This window comes from Ranitomeya variabilis, chromosome 4, assembly GCF_051348905.1.
Source record: "Ranitomeya variabilis isolate aRanVar5 chromosome 4, aRanVar5.hap1, whole genome shotgun sequence".
NCBI lineage: Eukaryota > Metazoa > Chordata > Amphibia > Anura > Dendrobatidae > Ranitomeya > Ranitomeya variabilis.
The window spans coordinates 226,037,791-226,054,727 of NC_135235.1; the positions used below are offsets into that span (position 1 = coordinate 226,037,791).

The 16,937-nt window shown below is 45.1% G+C and overlaps 1 protein-coding gene across 1 annotated transcript in view; it reads left to right on the top strand.

Moving 5' to 3' along the window:
• LOC143767801 (uncharacterized) overlaps positions 1-16,937 on the top strand; it is a 94,290-nt gene that overhangs the window by 71,252 nt on the left and 6,101 nt on the right. The gene's annotated exons all lie outside the window — the stretch shown is intronic.

Sequence of the window (16,937 nt, forward strand, 5' to 3'; positions counted from 1 at the left end):
GGAGACAGTAGGTTGGTGGTTGCAGGAGCTCCGGTGTTGGTGAGGCGGTAGCTTCGGTAGTAATGAGGATGCAGCGGGGTCAGTGCAGGCTGTAGGCTTTCCTGAAGAGATCCGAATGTGGTGGATAACCGGATGTGTTGGGGCAGAGAGTTCCAGAGGATGGGGGATATTCGGGAGAAGCCTTGGAGGCAATTGGATGAGGAGAGAATGAGTGTGGAGGAGAGAAGGAGGTCTTGGGAGGACCGGAGACTACTTGAGGGAAGATATCGGGAGATTAGTTCAGAGATATATGGAGGAGACAGGTTATGGATGGCATTGTAGGTCAGTATTAGTAATTTGAACTGGATACGCTGAGGGAATGGAAGCCAGTGAAGAGATTTGCAGAGGGGTGGAAGCGGAGGAGTAGCGAGGAGAGAGAAGGATTAGTCGGGCAGCAGAGTTAAGGATGGACTGGAGAGGTGCAAGGGTGTTAGCAGGGAGGCCGCAGAAAAGGATGTTGCAGTATATGTATATAGAGGTTTTATCAGTCATTGTACAGGAGGAGTAGGAGGAGGAGGTGAGCTGTGACATCATCTATTGTGAATGGTGGATAATGTGTTATCTACTGTATATAGAGGTGTTATCAGTCATTGCACAGGAGGAGGTGGTGAGCTGTGACATCACCTATTGTGAATGGTGGATCCTGTGTTATCTACTGTATATAGAGGTGTTATCAGTCATTGTACAGGAGGAGGAGGTGAGCTGTGGCATCACCTATTGTGAATGGTGGATCCTGTGTTATCTACTGTATATAGAGGTGTTATCAGTTATTGTACAGGAGGTGGAGGAGAGCTGTGACATCATCTATTGTGAATGGTGGATCCTGTGTTATCTACTGTATATAGAGGTGCTATGAGTCATTGTACAGGAGGAGGAGGTGAGCTGTGACATCACCTATTGTGAATGGTGGATCCTGTGTTATCTGATGTATATAGAGGTGTTATCGGTCATTATACAGGAGGAGGAGGTGAGCTGTGACATCATCTATTGTGAATGGTGGATCCTGTGTTATATACTGTACATAGAGGTGTTATCAGTCATTGTAAAGGAGGAGGAGGTGAGCTGTGGCTTCGACTATTGTGAATGGTGTATCCTGTCTTATCTACTGTATATAGAGGTGCTATCAGTCATTGTACAGGAGGAGGAGGTGAGCTGTGACATCACCTATTGTGAATGGTGGATCCTGTTATCTACTGTATATACTGTAGAGGTGTTATCAGTCATTGTACAGGAGGAGGAGGAGGAGGAGGTGAGATGTGACATCACCTATTGTGAATGGTGGACTCTGTGTTATCTACTGTAAATAGAGGTGTTATCAGTCATTGTACAGGAGGAGGAGGTGAGCTGTGACATCACCTATTGTGAATGGTGGATCCTGTGTTATCTACTGTATATAGAGGTGTTATCAGTCATTGTACAGGAGTAGGAGGAGGTGAGCTGTGACATCACCTATTGTGAATGGTGGATCCTGTGTTATCTACTGTATATAGAGGTGTTACCAGTCATTGTACAGGAGGAGGAGGTGAGCTGTGACATCACCTATTGTGAATGGTGGATCATGTGTTATCTACTGTATATAGAGGTGCTATGAGTCATTGTACAGGAGGAGGAGGTGAGCTGTGACATCACCTATTGTGAATAGTGGATCCTGTGTTGTCTACTGTATATATAGGTGTTATCAGTCATTGTACAGGAGGAGGACGTGAGCTGTGACATCACCTATTGTGAATGGTGGATCCTGTTATCTACTGTATATAGAGGTGTTACAAGTCATTGTACAGGAGGAGGAGGTGAGCTGTGACATCACCTATTGTGAATGGTGGATCCGGTGTTATCTACTGTATATAGAGGTGTTATCAGTCATTGTACAGGATGAGGAGGAGGAGGAGGAGAGCTGTGAGAACACCTATTTTGAATGGTGGATCCCGTGTTATCTACGGTATATAGAGGTGTTATCAGTTATTGTACAGGAGGAGGAGATGAGCTGTGACATCACCTATTGTGAATGGTGGATCCTGTGTTATCTACATATATAGAGGTGTTATCACTATCAGTTATTGTTCAGGAGGAGGAGGTGAGAAAGCTGTGACATTACCTATTGTGAATGGTGGATCCCGTGTTATCTACTTTATATAGCGGTGTTATCAGCCGTTGTACAGGAGGAGGAGGTGAGCTGTGGCTTCAACTATTGTGAATGGTGGATCCTGTGTTATCTACTGTATATAGAGGTGCTATCAGTCATTGTACAGGAGGAGGAGGTGAGCTGTGATATCACCTATTGTGAATGGTGGATCCTGTTATCTACTGTATGTAGAGGTGTTATCAGTCATTGTACAGGAGGAGGAGGAGGAGGTGAGATGTGACATCCCCTATTGTGAATGGTGGATTCTGTGTTATCTACTGTATATAGAGGTGTTATCAGTCATTGTACAGGAGGAGGAGGTGAGCTGTGACATCACCTATTGTGAATGGTGGATCCTGTTATCTACTGTATGTAGAGGTGTTATCAGTCATTGTACAGGAGGAGGAGGAGGAGGTGAGATGTGACATCCCCTATTGTGAATGGTGGATCCTTTGTTATCTACTGTATATAGAGGTGTTACCAGTCATTGTACAGGAGAAAGAGGTGAGCTGTGACATCACCTATTGTGAATGGTGGATCCTGTGTCATCTACTGTATATAGAGGAGTTATCAGTCATTGTACAGGAGGTGAGTTTTGACTTCACCTATTGTGAATGATTAACTATTAATGATGAACTATTGTTATTTTTATTTATTTATATAGCACCATTGATTCCATGGTGCTGTACAAGAGAAGGGGTTACATACAAGTTACAGATATCACTTACAGTAAACAGACTAACAATGACAGACTGATTCAGAGGGGTGAGGACCCTGCCCTTGCGGGCTTACATTCTGCAGGATTATGGGGAAGGAGACAGTAGGTTGGTGGCTGCAGGAGCTCCGGTGTTGGTGAGGCGGTAGCTTCGGTAGTAATGAGGATGCAGCGGGGTCAGTGCAGGCTGTAGGCTTTCCTGAAGAGATCCGAATGTGGTTGATAGTCGGACGTGTTGGGGCAGAGAGTTCCAGAGGATGGGGGATATTCGGGAGAAGCCTTGGAGGCAATTGGATGAGGAGAGAATAAGTGTGGAGGAGAGAAGGAGGTCTTGGGAGGACCGGAGATTACTTGAGGGAAGATATCGGGAGATTAGTTCAGAGATATATGGAGGAGACAGGTTATGGATGGCTTTGTAGGTCAGTATTAGTAATTTGAACTGGATACGCTGAGGGAATGGAAGCCAGTGAAGAGATTTGCAGAGGGGTGGAAGCGGAGGAGTAGCAAGGAGAGAGAAGGATTAGTCGGGCAGCAGAGTTAAGGATGGACTGGAGAGGTGCAAGGGTGTTAGCAGGGAGGCCGCAGAAAAGGATGTTGCAGTATATGTATATAGAGGTTTTATCAGTCATTGTACAGGAGGAGTAGGAGGAGGAGGTGAGCTGTGACATCATCTATTGTGAATGGTGGATAATGTGTTATCTACTGTATATAGAGGTGTTATCAGTCATTGCACAGGAGGAGGTGGTGAGCTGTGATATCACCTATTGTGAATGGTGGATCCTGTGTTACCTACTGTATATAGAGGTGTTATCAGTCACTGTACAGAAGGTGGAGGTGAGCTGTGACATCATCTATTGTGAATGGTGGATTCTGTGTTATCTACTGTATATAGAGGTGTTATCAGTCATTGTACAGGAGGTGGAGGTGAGCTGTGACATCACCTATTGTGAATGGTGGATCCTGTGTTATCTACTGTATATAGATTTGTTATCAGTCATTGTACAGGAGGAGGAGGTGAGCTGTGGCATCACCTATTGTGAATGGTGGATCCTGTGTTATCTACTGTATATAGAGGTGTTATCAGTTATTGTACAGGAGGTGGAGGAGAGCTGTGACATCATCTATTGTGAATGGTGGATCCTGTGTTATCTACTGTATATAGAGGTGCTATGAGTCATTGTACAGGAGGAGGAGGTGAGCTGTGACATCACCTATTGTGAATGGTGGATCCTGTGTTATCTACTGTATATAGAGGTGTTATCAGTCATTGTACAGGAGGAGGAGGTGAGCTGTGATATCACCTATTGTGAATGGTGGATCCTGTGTTATATACTGTATATAGAGGTGTTATCAGTCATTGTACAGGAGGAGGTGAGCTGTGACATCACCTACTGTGATTGGTAGATCCTGTGTTATCTGATGTATATAGAGGTGTTATCAGTCATTATACAGGAGGAGGTGAGCTGTGACATTATCTATTGTGAATGGTGGATCCTGCGTTATCTACTTTATATAGAGGTGTTATCAGTCATTGCACAGGAGGAGGTGGTGAGCTGTGATATCACCTATTGTGAATGGTGGATCCTGTGTTATCTACTGTATATAGAGGTGTTATCCGTCATTGCACAGGAGGAGGAGGTGAGATGTGACACCATCTATTGTGAATGGTGGATCCTGTGTTATCTGATGCATATAGAGGTGTTATCAGTCATTATACAGGAGGAGGAGATGAGCTGTGACACCATCTATTGTGAATGGTGGATCCTGTGTTATATAATGTACATAGAGGTGTTATCAGTCATTGTACAGGAGGAGGAGGTGAGCTGTGGCTTCGACTATTGTGAATGGTGTATCCTGTCTTATCTACTGTATATAGAGGTGCTATCAGTCATTGTACAGGAGGAGGAGGTGAGCTGTGACATCACCTATTGTGAACGGTGGATCCTGTTATCTACTGTATATACTGTAGAGGTGTTATCAGTCATTGTACAGGAGGAGGAGGAGGAGGAGGAGGTGAGATGTGACATCACCTATTGTGAATGGTGGACTCTGTGTTATCTACTGTATATAGAGGTGCTATCAGTCATTGTACAGGAGGAGGAGGTGAGCTGTGACATCACCTATTGTGAATGGTGGATCCTGTGTTATCTACTGTATATAGAGGTGTTACCAGTCATTGTACAGGAGGAGGAGGTGAGCTGTGACATCACCTATTTTGAATGGTGGATCATGTGTTATCTACTGTATATAGAGGTGCTATGAGTCATTGTACAGGAGGAGGAGGTGAGCTGTGAAATCACCTATTGTGAATAGTGGATCCTGTGTTGTCTACTGTATATATAGGTGTTATCAGTCATTGTACAGGAGGAGGACGTGAGCTGTGATATCACCTATTGTGAATGGTGGATCCGGTGTTATCTACTGTATATAGAGGTGTTATCAGTCATTGTACAGGATGAGGAGGAGGAGGAGAGCTGTGACAACGCCTATTTTAAATGGTGGATCCCGTGTTATCTACTGTATATAGAGGTGTTATCAGTTATTGTACAGGAGGAGCAGGTGAGCTGTGACATCACCTATTGAGAATGGTGGATCCTGTGTTATCTACATATATAGAGGTGTTATCAGTTATTATACAGGAGGAGGAGGAGGAGGAGGTGAGATGTGACATCACCTATTGTGAATGGTGGACTCTGTGTTATCTACTGTATATAGAGGTGCTATCAGTCATTGTACAGGAGGAGGAGGTGAGCTGTGACATCACCTATTGTGAATGGTGGATCCTGTGTTATCTACTGTATATAGAGGTGTTACCAGTCATTGTACAGGAGGAGGAGGTGAGCTGTGACATCACCTATTTTGAATGGTGGATCATGTGTTATCTACTGTATATAGAGGTGCTATGAGTCATTGTACAGGAGGAGGAGGTGAGCTGTGACATCACCTATTGTGAATAGTGGATCCTGTGTTGTCTACTGTATATATAGGTGTTATCAGTCATTGTACAGGAGGAGGACGTGAGCTGTGACATCACCTATTGTGAATGGTGGATCCTGTTATCTACTGTATATAGAGGTGTTACCAGTCATTGTACAGGAGGAGGAGGTGAGCTGTGACATCACCTATTGTGAATGGTGGATCCGGTGTTATCTACTGTATATAGAGGTGTTATCAGTCATTGTACAGGATGAGGAGGAGGAGGAGAGCTGTGACAACACCTATTTTAAATGGTGGATCCCGTGTTATCTACTGTATATAGAGGTGTTATCAGTTATTGTACAGGAGGAGGAGATGAGCTGTGACATCACCTATTGTGAATGGTGGATCCTGTGTTATCTACATATATAGAGGTGTTATCAGTCATTGTACAGGAGGAGGAGGTGAGAAAGCTGTGACATCACCTATTTTGAATGGTGGATCCTGTGTTATCTACTGTATATAGAGGTGTTATCAGTCACTGTACAGGAGGAGCAGGTGAGCTGTGACATCACCTATTGAGAATGGTGGATCCTGTGTTATCTACATATATAGAGGTGTTATCAGTTATTGTACAGGAGGAGGAGGTGAGCTGTGACATTACCTATTGTGAATGGTGGATCCCTTGTTATCTACTTTATATAGCGGTGTTATCAGTTATTGTACAGGAGGAGGAGGTGAGCTGTGACATTACCTATTGTGAATGGTGGATCCTGTGTTATCTACTGTATATAGAGGTGCTATCAGTCATTGTACAGGAGGAGGAGGTGAGCTGTGACATCACCTATTGTGAATGGTGGATCCTGTAATCTACTGTATGTAGAGGTGTTATCAGTCATTGTACAGGAGGAGGAGGAGGAGGTGAGATGTGAGATCCCCTATTGTGAATGGTGGATCCTTTGTTATCTACTGTATATAGAGGTGTTACCAGTCATTGTACAGGAGGAGGAGGTGAGCTGTGACATCACCTATTGTGAATGGTGGATCCTTTGTTATCTACTGTATATAGAGGTGTTACCAGTCATTGTACAGGAGAAAGAGGTGAGCTGTGACATCACCTATTGTGAATGGTGGATCCTGTGTCATCTACTGTATTTAGAGGAGTTATCAGTCATTGTACAGGAGGTGAGTTTTGACTTCACCTATTGTGAATGATTAACTATTAATGATGAACTATTGTTATTATTATTTATTTATATAGCACCATTGATTCCATGGTGCTGTACAAGAGAAGGGGTTACATACAAGTTACAGATATCACTTACAGTAAACAGACTAACAATGACAGACTGATTCAGAGGGGTGAGGACCCTGCCCTTGCGGGCTTACATTCTGCAGGATTATGGGGAAGGAGACAGTAGGTTGGTGGCTGCAGGAGCTCCGGTGTTGGTGAGGCGGTAGCTTCGGTAGTAATGAGGATGCAGCGGGGTCAGTGCAGGCTGTATGCTTTCCTGAAGAGATCCGAATGTGGTTGATAGTCGGACTTGTTGGGGCAGAGAGTTCCAGAGGATGGGGGATATTCGGGAGAAGCCTTGGAGGCAATTGGATGAGGAGAGAATAAGTGTGGAGGAGAGAAGGAGGTCTTGGGAGGACCGGAGATTACTTGAGGGAAGATATCGGGAGATTAGTTCAGAGATATATGGAGGAGACAGGTTATGGATGGCTTTGTAGGTCAGTATTAGTAATTTGAACTGGATACGCTGAGGGAATGGAAGCCAGTGAAGAGATTTGCAGAGGGGTGGAAGCGGAGGAGTAGCAAGGAGAGAGAAGGATTAGTCGGGCAGCAGAGTTAAGGATGGACTGGAGAGGTGCAAGGGTGTTAGCAGGGAGGCCGCAGAAAAGGATGTTGCAGTATATGTATATAGCGGTTTTATCAGTCATTGTACAGGAGGAGTAGGAGGAGGAGGTGAGCTGTGACATCATCTATTGTGAATGGTGGATAATGTGTTATCTACTGTATATAGAGGTGTTATCAGTCATTGCACAGGAGGAGGTGGTGAGCTGTGATATCACCTATTGTGAATGGTGGATCCTGTGTTACCTACTGTATATAGAGGTGTTATCACTCACTGTACAGGAGGTGGAGGTGTGCTGTGACATCATCTATTGTGAATGGTGGATTCTGTGTTATCTACTGTATATAGAGGTGTTATCAGTCATTGTACAGGAGGTGGAGGTGAGCTGTGACATCACCTATTGTGAATGGTGGATCCTGTGTTATCTACTGTATATAGAGGTGTTATCAGTCATTGTACAGGAGGAGGAGGTGAGCTGTGGCATCACCTATTGTGAATGGTGGATCCGGTGTTATCTACTGTATATACAGGTGTTATCAGTTATTATACAGGAGGTGGAGGAGAGCTGTGACATCATCTATTGTGAATGGTGGATCCTGTGTTATCTACTGTATATAGAGGTGCTATCAGTCATTGTACAGGAGGAGGAGGTGAGCTGTGACATCACCTGTTGTGAAAGGTGGATCCTGTGTTATCTACTGTATATAGAGGTGTTATCAGTTATTGTACAGGAGGTGGAGGAGAGCTGTGACATCATCTATTGTGAATGGTGGATCCTGTGTTATCTACTGTATATAGAGGTGCTATGAGTCATTGTACAGGAGGAGGAGGTGAGCTGTGACATCACCTATTGTGAATGGTGGATCCTGTGTTATCTACTGTATATAGAGGTGTTATCAGTCATTGTACAGGAGGAGAAGGTGAGCTGTGATATCACCTATTGTGATTGGTGGATCCTGTGTTATATACTGTATATAGAGGTGTTATCAGTCATTGTACAGGAGGAGGTGAGCTGTGACATCACCTACTGTGATTGGTAGATCCTGTGTTATCTGATGTATATAGAGGTGTTATCAGTCATTATACAGGAGGAGGAGGTAAGCTGTGACATCATCTATTGTGAATGGTGGATCCTGCGTTATCTACTTTATATAGAGGTGTTATCAGTCATTGCACAGGAGGAGGTGGTGAGCTGTGATATCACCTATTGTGAATGGTGGATCCTGTGTTATCTACTGTATATAGAGGTGTTATCAGTCACAGTACAGGAGGAGGAGGTGAGATGTGACACCATCTATTGTGAATGGTGGATCCTGTGTTATCTGATGCATATAGAGGTGTTATCAGTCATTATACAGGAGGAGGAGATGAGCTGTGACACCATCTATTGTGAATGGTGGATCCTGTGTTATATACTGTACATAGAGGTGTTATCAGTCATTGTACAGGAGGAGGAGGTGAGCTGTGGCTTCGACTATTGTGAATGGTGTATCCTGTCTTATCTACTGTATATAGAGGTGCTATCAGTCATTGTACAGGAGGAGGAGGTGAGCTGTGACATCACCTATTGTGAATGGTGGATCCTGTTATCTACTGTATATACTGTAGAGGTGTTATCAGTCATTGTACAGGAGGAGGAGGTGAGATGTGACATCACCTATTGTGAATGGTGGACTCTGTGTTATCTACTGTATATGGAGGTGCTATCAGTCATTGTACAGGAGGAGGAGGTGAGCTGTGACATCACCTATTGTGAATGGTGGATCCTGTGTTATCTACTGTATATAGAGGTGTTACCAGTCATTGTACAGGAGGAGGAGGTGAGCTGTGACATCACCTATTGTGAATGGTGGATCATGTGTTATCTACTGTATATAGAGGTGCTATGAGTCATTGTACAGGAGGAGGAGGTGAGCTGTGACATCACCTATTGTGAATAGTGGATCCTGTGTTGTCTACTGTATATATAGGTGTTATCAGTCATTGTACAGGAGGAGGACGTGAGCTGTGACATCACCTATTGTGAATGGTGGATCCTGTTATCTACTGTATATAGAGGTGTTACCAGTCATTGTACAGGAGGAGGAGGTGAGCTGTGACATCACCTATTGTGAATGGTGGATCCTGCATTATCTACTGTATATAGAGATGTTATCAGTCATTGTACAGGAGGAGGAGGTGAGCTGTGACATCACCTATTTTGAATGGTGGATCCTGTGTTATCTACTGTATATAGAGGTGTTATCAGTTATTGTACAGGAGGAGCAGGTGAGCTGTGACATCACCTATTGAGAATGGTGGATCCTGTGTTATCTACATATATAGAGGTGTTATCAGTTATTGTACAGGAGGAGGAGGTGAGCTGTGACATTACCTATTGTGAATGGTGGATCCCTTGTTATCTACTTTATATAGCGGTGTTATCAGCCGTTGTACAGGAGGAGGAGGTGAGCTGTGGCTTCAACTATTGTGAATGGTGGATCCTGTGTTATCTACTGTATATAGAGGTGCTATCAGTCATTGTACAGGAGGAGGAGGTGAGCTGTGACATCACCTATTGTGAATGGTGGATCCTGTTATCTACTGTATGTAGAGGTGTTATCAGTCATTGTACAGGAGGAGGAGGAGGTGAGATGTGACATCCCCTATTGTGAATGGTGGATCCTTTGTTATCTACTGTATATAGAGGTGTTACCAGTCATTGTACAGGAGAAAGAGGTGAGCTGTGACATCACCTATTGTGAATGGTGGATCCTGTGTCATCTACTGTATATAGAGGAGTTATCAGTCATTGTACAGAAGGTGAGTTTTGACTTCACCTATTGTGAATGATTAACTATTAATGATGAACTATTGTTATTATTATTTATTTATACAGCACCATTGATTCCATGGTGCTGTACATGAGAAGGGGTTACATACAAGTTAAAGATATCACTTACAGTAAACAAACTAACAATGACAGACTGATTCAGAGGGGTGAGGACTAGTGTTGAGCGATACCGTCCGATACTTGAAAGTATCGGTATCGGAAAGTATCGGCCGATACCGGCAAAGTATCGGATCCAATCCGATACCGATACCCGATACCAATACAAGTCAATGGGACTCAAGTATCGGACGGTATTCCTGATGGTTCCCAGGGTCTGAAGGAGAGGAAACTCTCCTTCAGGCCCTGGGATCCATATAAATGTGTAAAAGAAAGAATTAAAATAAAAAATATCGCTATACTCACCCTCCGACGCAGCCTGGACCTCAGCAAGGGAACCGGCAGCGTTGTTTGTTTAAAATTCGCGCTTTTACTTGGTTACGTGAAATCCCGGCTTGTGATTGGTCAGGGCGGCCATGTTGCCGGGACGCGGACCAATCACAGCAAGCCGTGACGAAATTACGTCACGGCTTGCTGTGATTGGTCCGCGTCCCGGCAACATGGCCGCCATTAACCAATCACAAGCCGGGACGTCACGGGAGGCTGGACACGCGCCCATTTTAAAAAGCGCGCGTGTCCAGCCTCCAGTGACGTCCCGGCTTATGATTGGTCACGGCGCCATGTTGCCGGGACGCGGACCAATCACAGCAAGCCGTGACGAAATTACGTCACGGCTTGCTGTGATTGGTCCGCGTCCCGGCAACATGGCCGCCATTAACCAATCACAAGCCGGGACGTCACGGGAGGCTGGACACGCGCCCATTTTAAAAAGCGCGCGTGTCCAGCCTCCAGTGACGTCCCGGCTTATGATTGGTCACGGCGCCATGTTGCCGGGACGCGGACCAATCACAGCAAGCCGTGACGAAATTACGTCACGGCTTGCTGTGATTGGTCTGCGTCCCGGCAACATGGCCGCCATTAACCAATCACAAGCCGTGACGTCACGGGAGGCTGGACACGCGCGCTTTTTAAAATGGGCGCATGTCCAGCCTCCCGTGACGTCCCGGCTTGTGATTGGTTGCGCCGCGGTCAACCAATAACAAGCCGGGAGGCTGGACACGCGCGCATTTTAAAATTTTAAAATGGGCGCGTGTCCAGCCTCCCGGCTTGTGATTGGTTGACCGCGGCGCAACCAATCACAAGCCGGGACGTCACGGGAGGCTGGACACGCGCCCATTTTAAAAAGCGCGCGTGTCCAGCCTCCCGTGACGTCACGGCTTGTGATTGGTTAATGGCGGCCATGTTGCCGGGACGCGGACCAATCACAAAGCCGGGACGTAATTTTAAAATCCTTAAGGACCTGAAATTACGTCACGGCTTGCTGTGATTGGTTGCGTCTCCCATGTGACTGCGACGCAACCAATCACAACGCCGGAACGTAATTTTAAAATCCTGAAGGACCTGAAATTACGTCACGGCTTGCTGTGATTGGTTGCGTCCCGGTCACATGGGCGGCACGCAACCAATCACAAGCCGGGACTCACGTAAAGGAAAGAAAAGCGCGAATTTTAAACAAAGAACGCTGCCGCTTCCCTCGGTAAGGTGCAGGCTGCGTCGGAGAGGTGAGTATAGCAATATTTTTTATTTTAATTCTCTCTTTTACACATTTTTACATTAATGTTGTTTCGATACCGATACCCGATATCACAAAAATATCGGATCTCGGTATCGGAATTCCGATACAGCAAGTATCGGCCGATACCCGATACTTGCAGTATCGGAATGCTCAACACTAGTGAGGACCCTGCCCTTGCGGGCTTACATTCTGCAGGATTATGGGGAAGGAGACAGTAGGTTGGTGGTTGCAGGAGCTCCGGTGTTGGTGAGGCGGTAGCTTCGGTAGTAATGAGGATGCAGCGGGGTCAGTGCAGGCTGTAGGCTTTCCTGAAGAGATCCGAATGTGGTTGATAGTCGGACGTGTTGGGGCAGAGAGTTCCAGAGGATGGGGGATATTCGGGAGAAGCCTTGGAGGCAATTGGATGAGGAGAGAATAAGTGTGGAGGAGAGAAGGAGGTCTTGGGAGGACCGGAGATTACTTGAGGGAAGATATCGGGAGATTAGTTCAGAGATATATGGAGGAGACAGGTTATGGATGGCTTTGTAGGTCAGTATTAGTAATTTGAACTGGATACGCTGAGGGAATGGAAGCCAGTGAAGAGATTTGCAGAGGGGTGGAAGCGGAGGAGTAGCAAGGAGAGAGAAGGATTAGTCGGGCAGCAGAGTTAAGGATGGACTGGAGAGGTGCAAGGGTGTTAGCAGGGAGGCCGCAGAAAAGGATGTTGCAGTATATGTATATAGAGGTTTTATCAGTCATTGTACAGGAGGAGTAGGAGGAGGAGGTGAGCTGTGACATCATCTATTGTGAATGGTGGATAATGTGTTATCTACTGTATATAGAGGTGTTATCAGTCATTGCACAGGAGGAGGTGGTGAGCTGTGATATCACCTATTGTGAATGGTGGATCCTGTGTTACCTACTGTATATAGAGGTGTTATCACTCACTGTACAGGAGGTGGAGGTGTGCTGTGACATCATCTATTGCCAATGGTGGATCCTGTGTTATCTACTGTATATAGAGGTGTTATCAGTCATTGTACAGGAGGTGGAGGTGAGCTGTGACATCACCTATTGTGAATGGTGGATCCTGTGTTATCTACTGTATATAGAGGTGTTATCAGTCATTGTACAGGAGGAGGAGGTGAGCTGTGGCATCACCTATTGTGAATGGTGGATCCTGTGTTATCTACTGTATATAGAGGTGTTATCAGTTATTGTACAGGAGGTGGAGGAGAGCTGTGACATCATCTATTGTGAATGGTGGATCCTGTGTTATCTACTGTATATAGAGGTGCTATGAGTCATTGTACAGGAGGAGGAGGTGAGCTGTGACATCACCTATTGTGAATGGTGGATCCTGTGTTATCTACTGTATATAGAGGTGTTATCAGTCATTGTACAGGAGGAGGAGGTGAGCTGTGACATCATCTATTGTGACTGGTGGATAATGTGTTATCTACTGTATATAGAGGTGTTATCAGTCATTGCACAGGAGGAGGTGGTGAGCTGTGATATCACCTATTGTGAATGGTGGATCCTGTGTTACCTACTGTATATAGAGGTGTTATCAGTCACTGTACAGGAGGTGGAGGTGTGCTGTGACATCATCTATTGTGAATGGTGGATTCTGTGTTATCTACTGTATATAGAGGTGTTATCAGTCATTGTACAGGAGGTGGAGGTGAGCTGTGACATCACCTATTGTGAATGGTGGATCCTGTGTTATCTACTGTATATAGAGGTGTTATCAGTCATTGTACAGGAGGAGGAGGTGAGCTGTGGCATCACTTATTGTGAATGGTGGATCCTGTGTTATCTACTGTATATAGAGGTGTTATCAGTTATTGTACAGGAGGTGGAGGAGAGCTGTGACATCATCTATTGTGAATGGTGGATCCTGTGTTATCTACTGTATATAGAGGTGCTATGAGTCATTGTACAGGAGGAGGAGGTGAGCTGTGACATCACCTATTGTGAATGGTGGATCCTGTGTTATCTACTGTATATAGAGGTGTTATCAGTCATTGTACAGGAGGAGGAGGTGAGCTGTGATATCACCTATTGTGAATGGTGGATCCTGTGTTATATACTGTATATAGAGGTGTTATCAGTCATTGTACAGGAGGAGGTGAGCTGTGACATCACCTACTGTGATTGGTAGATCCTGTGTTATCTGATGTATATAGAGGTGTTATCAGACATTATACAGGAGGAGGAGGTGAGCTGTGACATCATCTATTGTGAATGGTGGATCCTGCGTTATCTACTTTATATAGAGGTGTTATCAGTCATTGCACAGGAGGAGGTGGTGAGCTGTGATATCAGCTATTGTGAATCGTGGATCCTGTGTTATCTACTGTATATAGAGGTGTTATCAGTCACAGTACAGGAGGAGGAGGAGGTGAGATGTGACACCATCTATTGTGAATGGTGGATCCTGTGTTATCTGGTGTATATAGAGGTGTTATCAGTCATTATACAGGAGGAGGAGATGAGCTGTGACATCATCTATTGTGAATGGTGGATCCTGTGTTATATACTGTACATAGAGGTGTTATCAGGCGTTGTACAGGAGGAGGAGGAGGTGAGCTGTGACATCATCTGTTGTGAATTGTGGATCCTGTGTTATCTTCTGTATATAGAGGTGTTATCAGTCATTGTACAGGAGGAGGAGGTGAGCTGTGACATCATCTATTGGGAATGGTGGCTCCTGTGTTATCTACTGTATATAGAGGTGTTATCAGTCATTGTACAGGAGGAGGTGAGCTGTGATATCAGCTGTAGTCCTGTTATCTGCTGTATATTCTGTATCTTGACGCCCCTTGAAAAAGGAAATCTATTTCCGAAACGTGCGTTGGGGAATGAGCTCTGACACAGGCACCAGGACATCATGACGGGTAATATACTCTATAATATATGATATTGCTGTGCACTTTGCTGATGATAATGTGTGTTTGGAGTCGCCTTATCGAGTTCAAAATAGATGGGGAATTCTAATTAGTGGCCGCTAGTACCCACATGGGAAACATACCCCCACTATGATCATAAGGGGATACCAATATATTACTGTTTGAACTTACGCTAAGATGACATTTTTTGTGCTATAGCTATACATCATTAAATTTTGCCCCATATACCCTGTTGCTGTGCCAGGCTCCTATTCAATTTTGGATTATATGTCACTTATCCGTTACCCTATAATTACTTACTTATTTATCTGGTTGCTCTATACTACGGGCTTTTTTCGATTTCTAAAGCCCTGTTTTTAAGATATTTATGTGATTTATTTGATCAATAAAGTTGTTTAAATATATCTTTAGCATTAGCATGACTCTTATTCCTCCTGTATACTATATTCTGTATCTTGTCATCCCCTCAATGCTAAAAAAAACTCCTGAAAACGTGATTTGTTGGTGGCTCTTGAGGATTGTAGTTGGGGACCACTGTCCTACATATCAAAGTATCATCATTTTTTCTTTCTTTACTAACACTCTGATCTTTCTTCCTTCCTTATGCCCTTACTCTCTTCCTCCCAGTGGCGTAATTACAAAGTTATGGGCCCCTGTGCAAACTTCCAAATGGGCCCCCCCCCCTGCAGCCCTGCCATACAACTCAATGTAACCCCTATAGAATACAACGCAGCCCCCCTCATAGTATAATGTAGCCCCTCCATACAGGGGCAGTGAGAAAAACACGAGCAAATGGTGACGAGGGGGCAGGGGAGAGGGCACAAGGGGGCTAGGGGAGACAGGCACAAGGGTAACATAGGGGGGCTAGGGAGCAAGGAAGACAGGCACATGGGGACACATGGGGGCTAGGAGGCAGGGGAGAAGGTTACAAGGGGACTAGTGGGCAAGGGAAACTGACACAAGGGGACAAGGAAGACTGACACAAGGGGACTAGTGGGCAAGGGAGCCTGACACAAGGGGCACACGGGGACAAGTGGGCAAGGGAGACTGACACAAGGGGCACACGGGGACAAGTGGGCAAGGGATACAAGCACAAGGGGACACGGACAAGTGGGAAAGGGAGACTGACACACAGGGACTAGTGGGCAAGGGAGACTGACACAAGCACAAGGGGACAAAGGAGACAGGCACATGGGGACACACAGGGACTAATGGGCAAGGGAGACTGGCACACGGGGACAAGGGACACAAGCATAAGGGGACAAGGGAGACAGGCTCAAGGGGACACACTACAGATATCACACACACACACACACACACACACACACACACACTACAGATATCACACACACACAGTACAGATATCACACACACACACTACAGATATCACACACACACACTACAGATATCGTACACACACACACACTACAGATAACACACACTACAGATATCACACACACTACAGATATCACACACACACACACTACAGATATCACACACACGCACACACTACAGATATCACACACACACACACACACACTACAGATATCACACACACTACAGATATCACACACACACAATACAGATATCACACACACACACACTACAGATATCACACACACACACACTACAGATATCGCACACACACACACACTACAGATATCACACACACACACTACAGATATCACACACATACACACACACACACACTACAGATATCACACACACACACACTACAGATATCACACACACTACAGATATCACACACACTACAGATATCACACACTACAGATAAAATACACACACACACACACACACACACACACACACACACACACACACCAGATACCAGCTCATATACACAACTCACAATCTTCTCTCTGGTACAGGGGT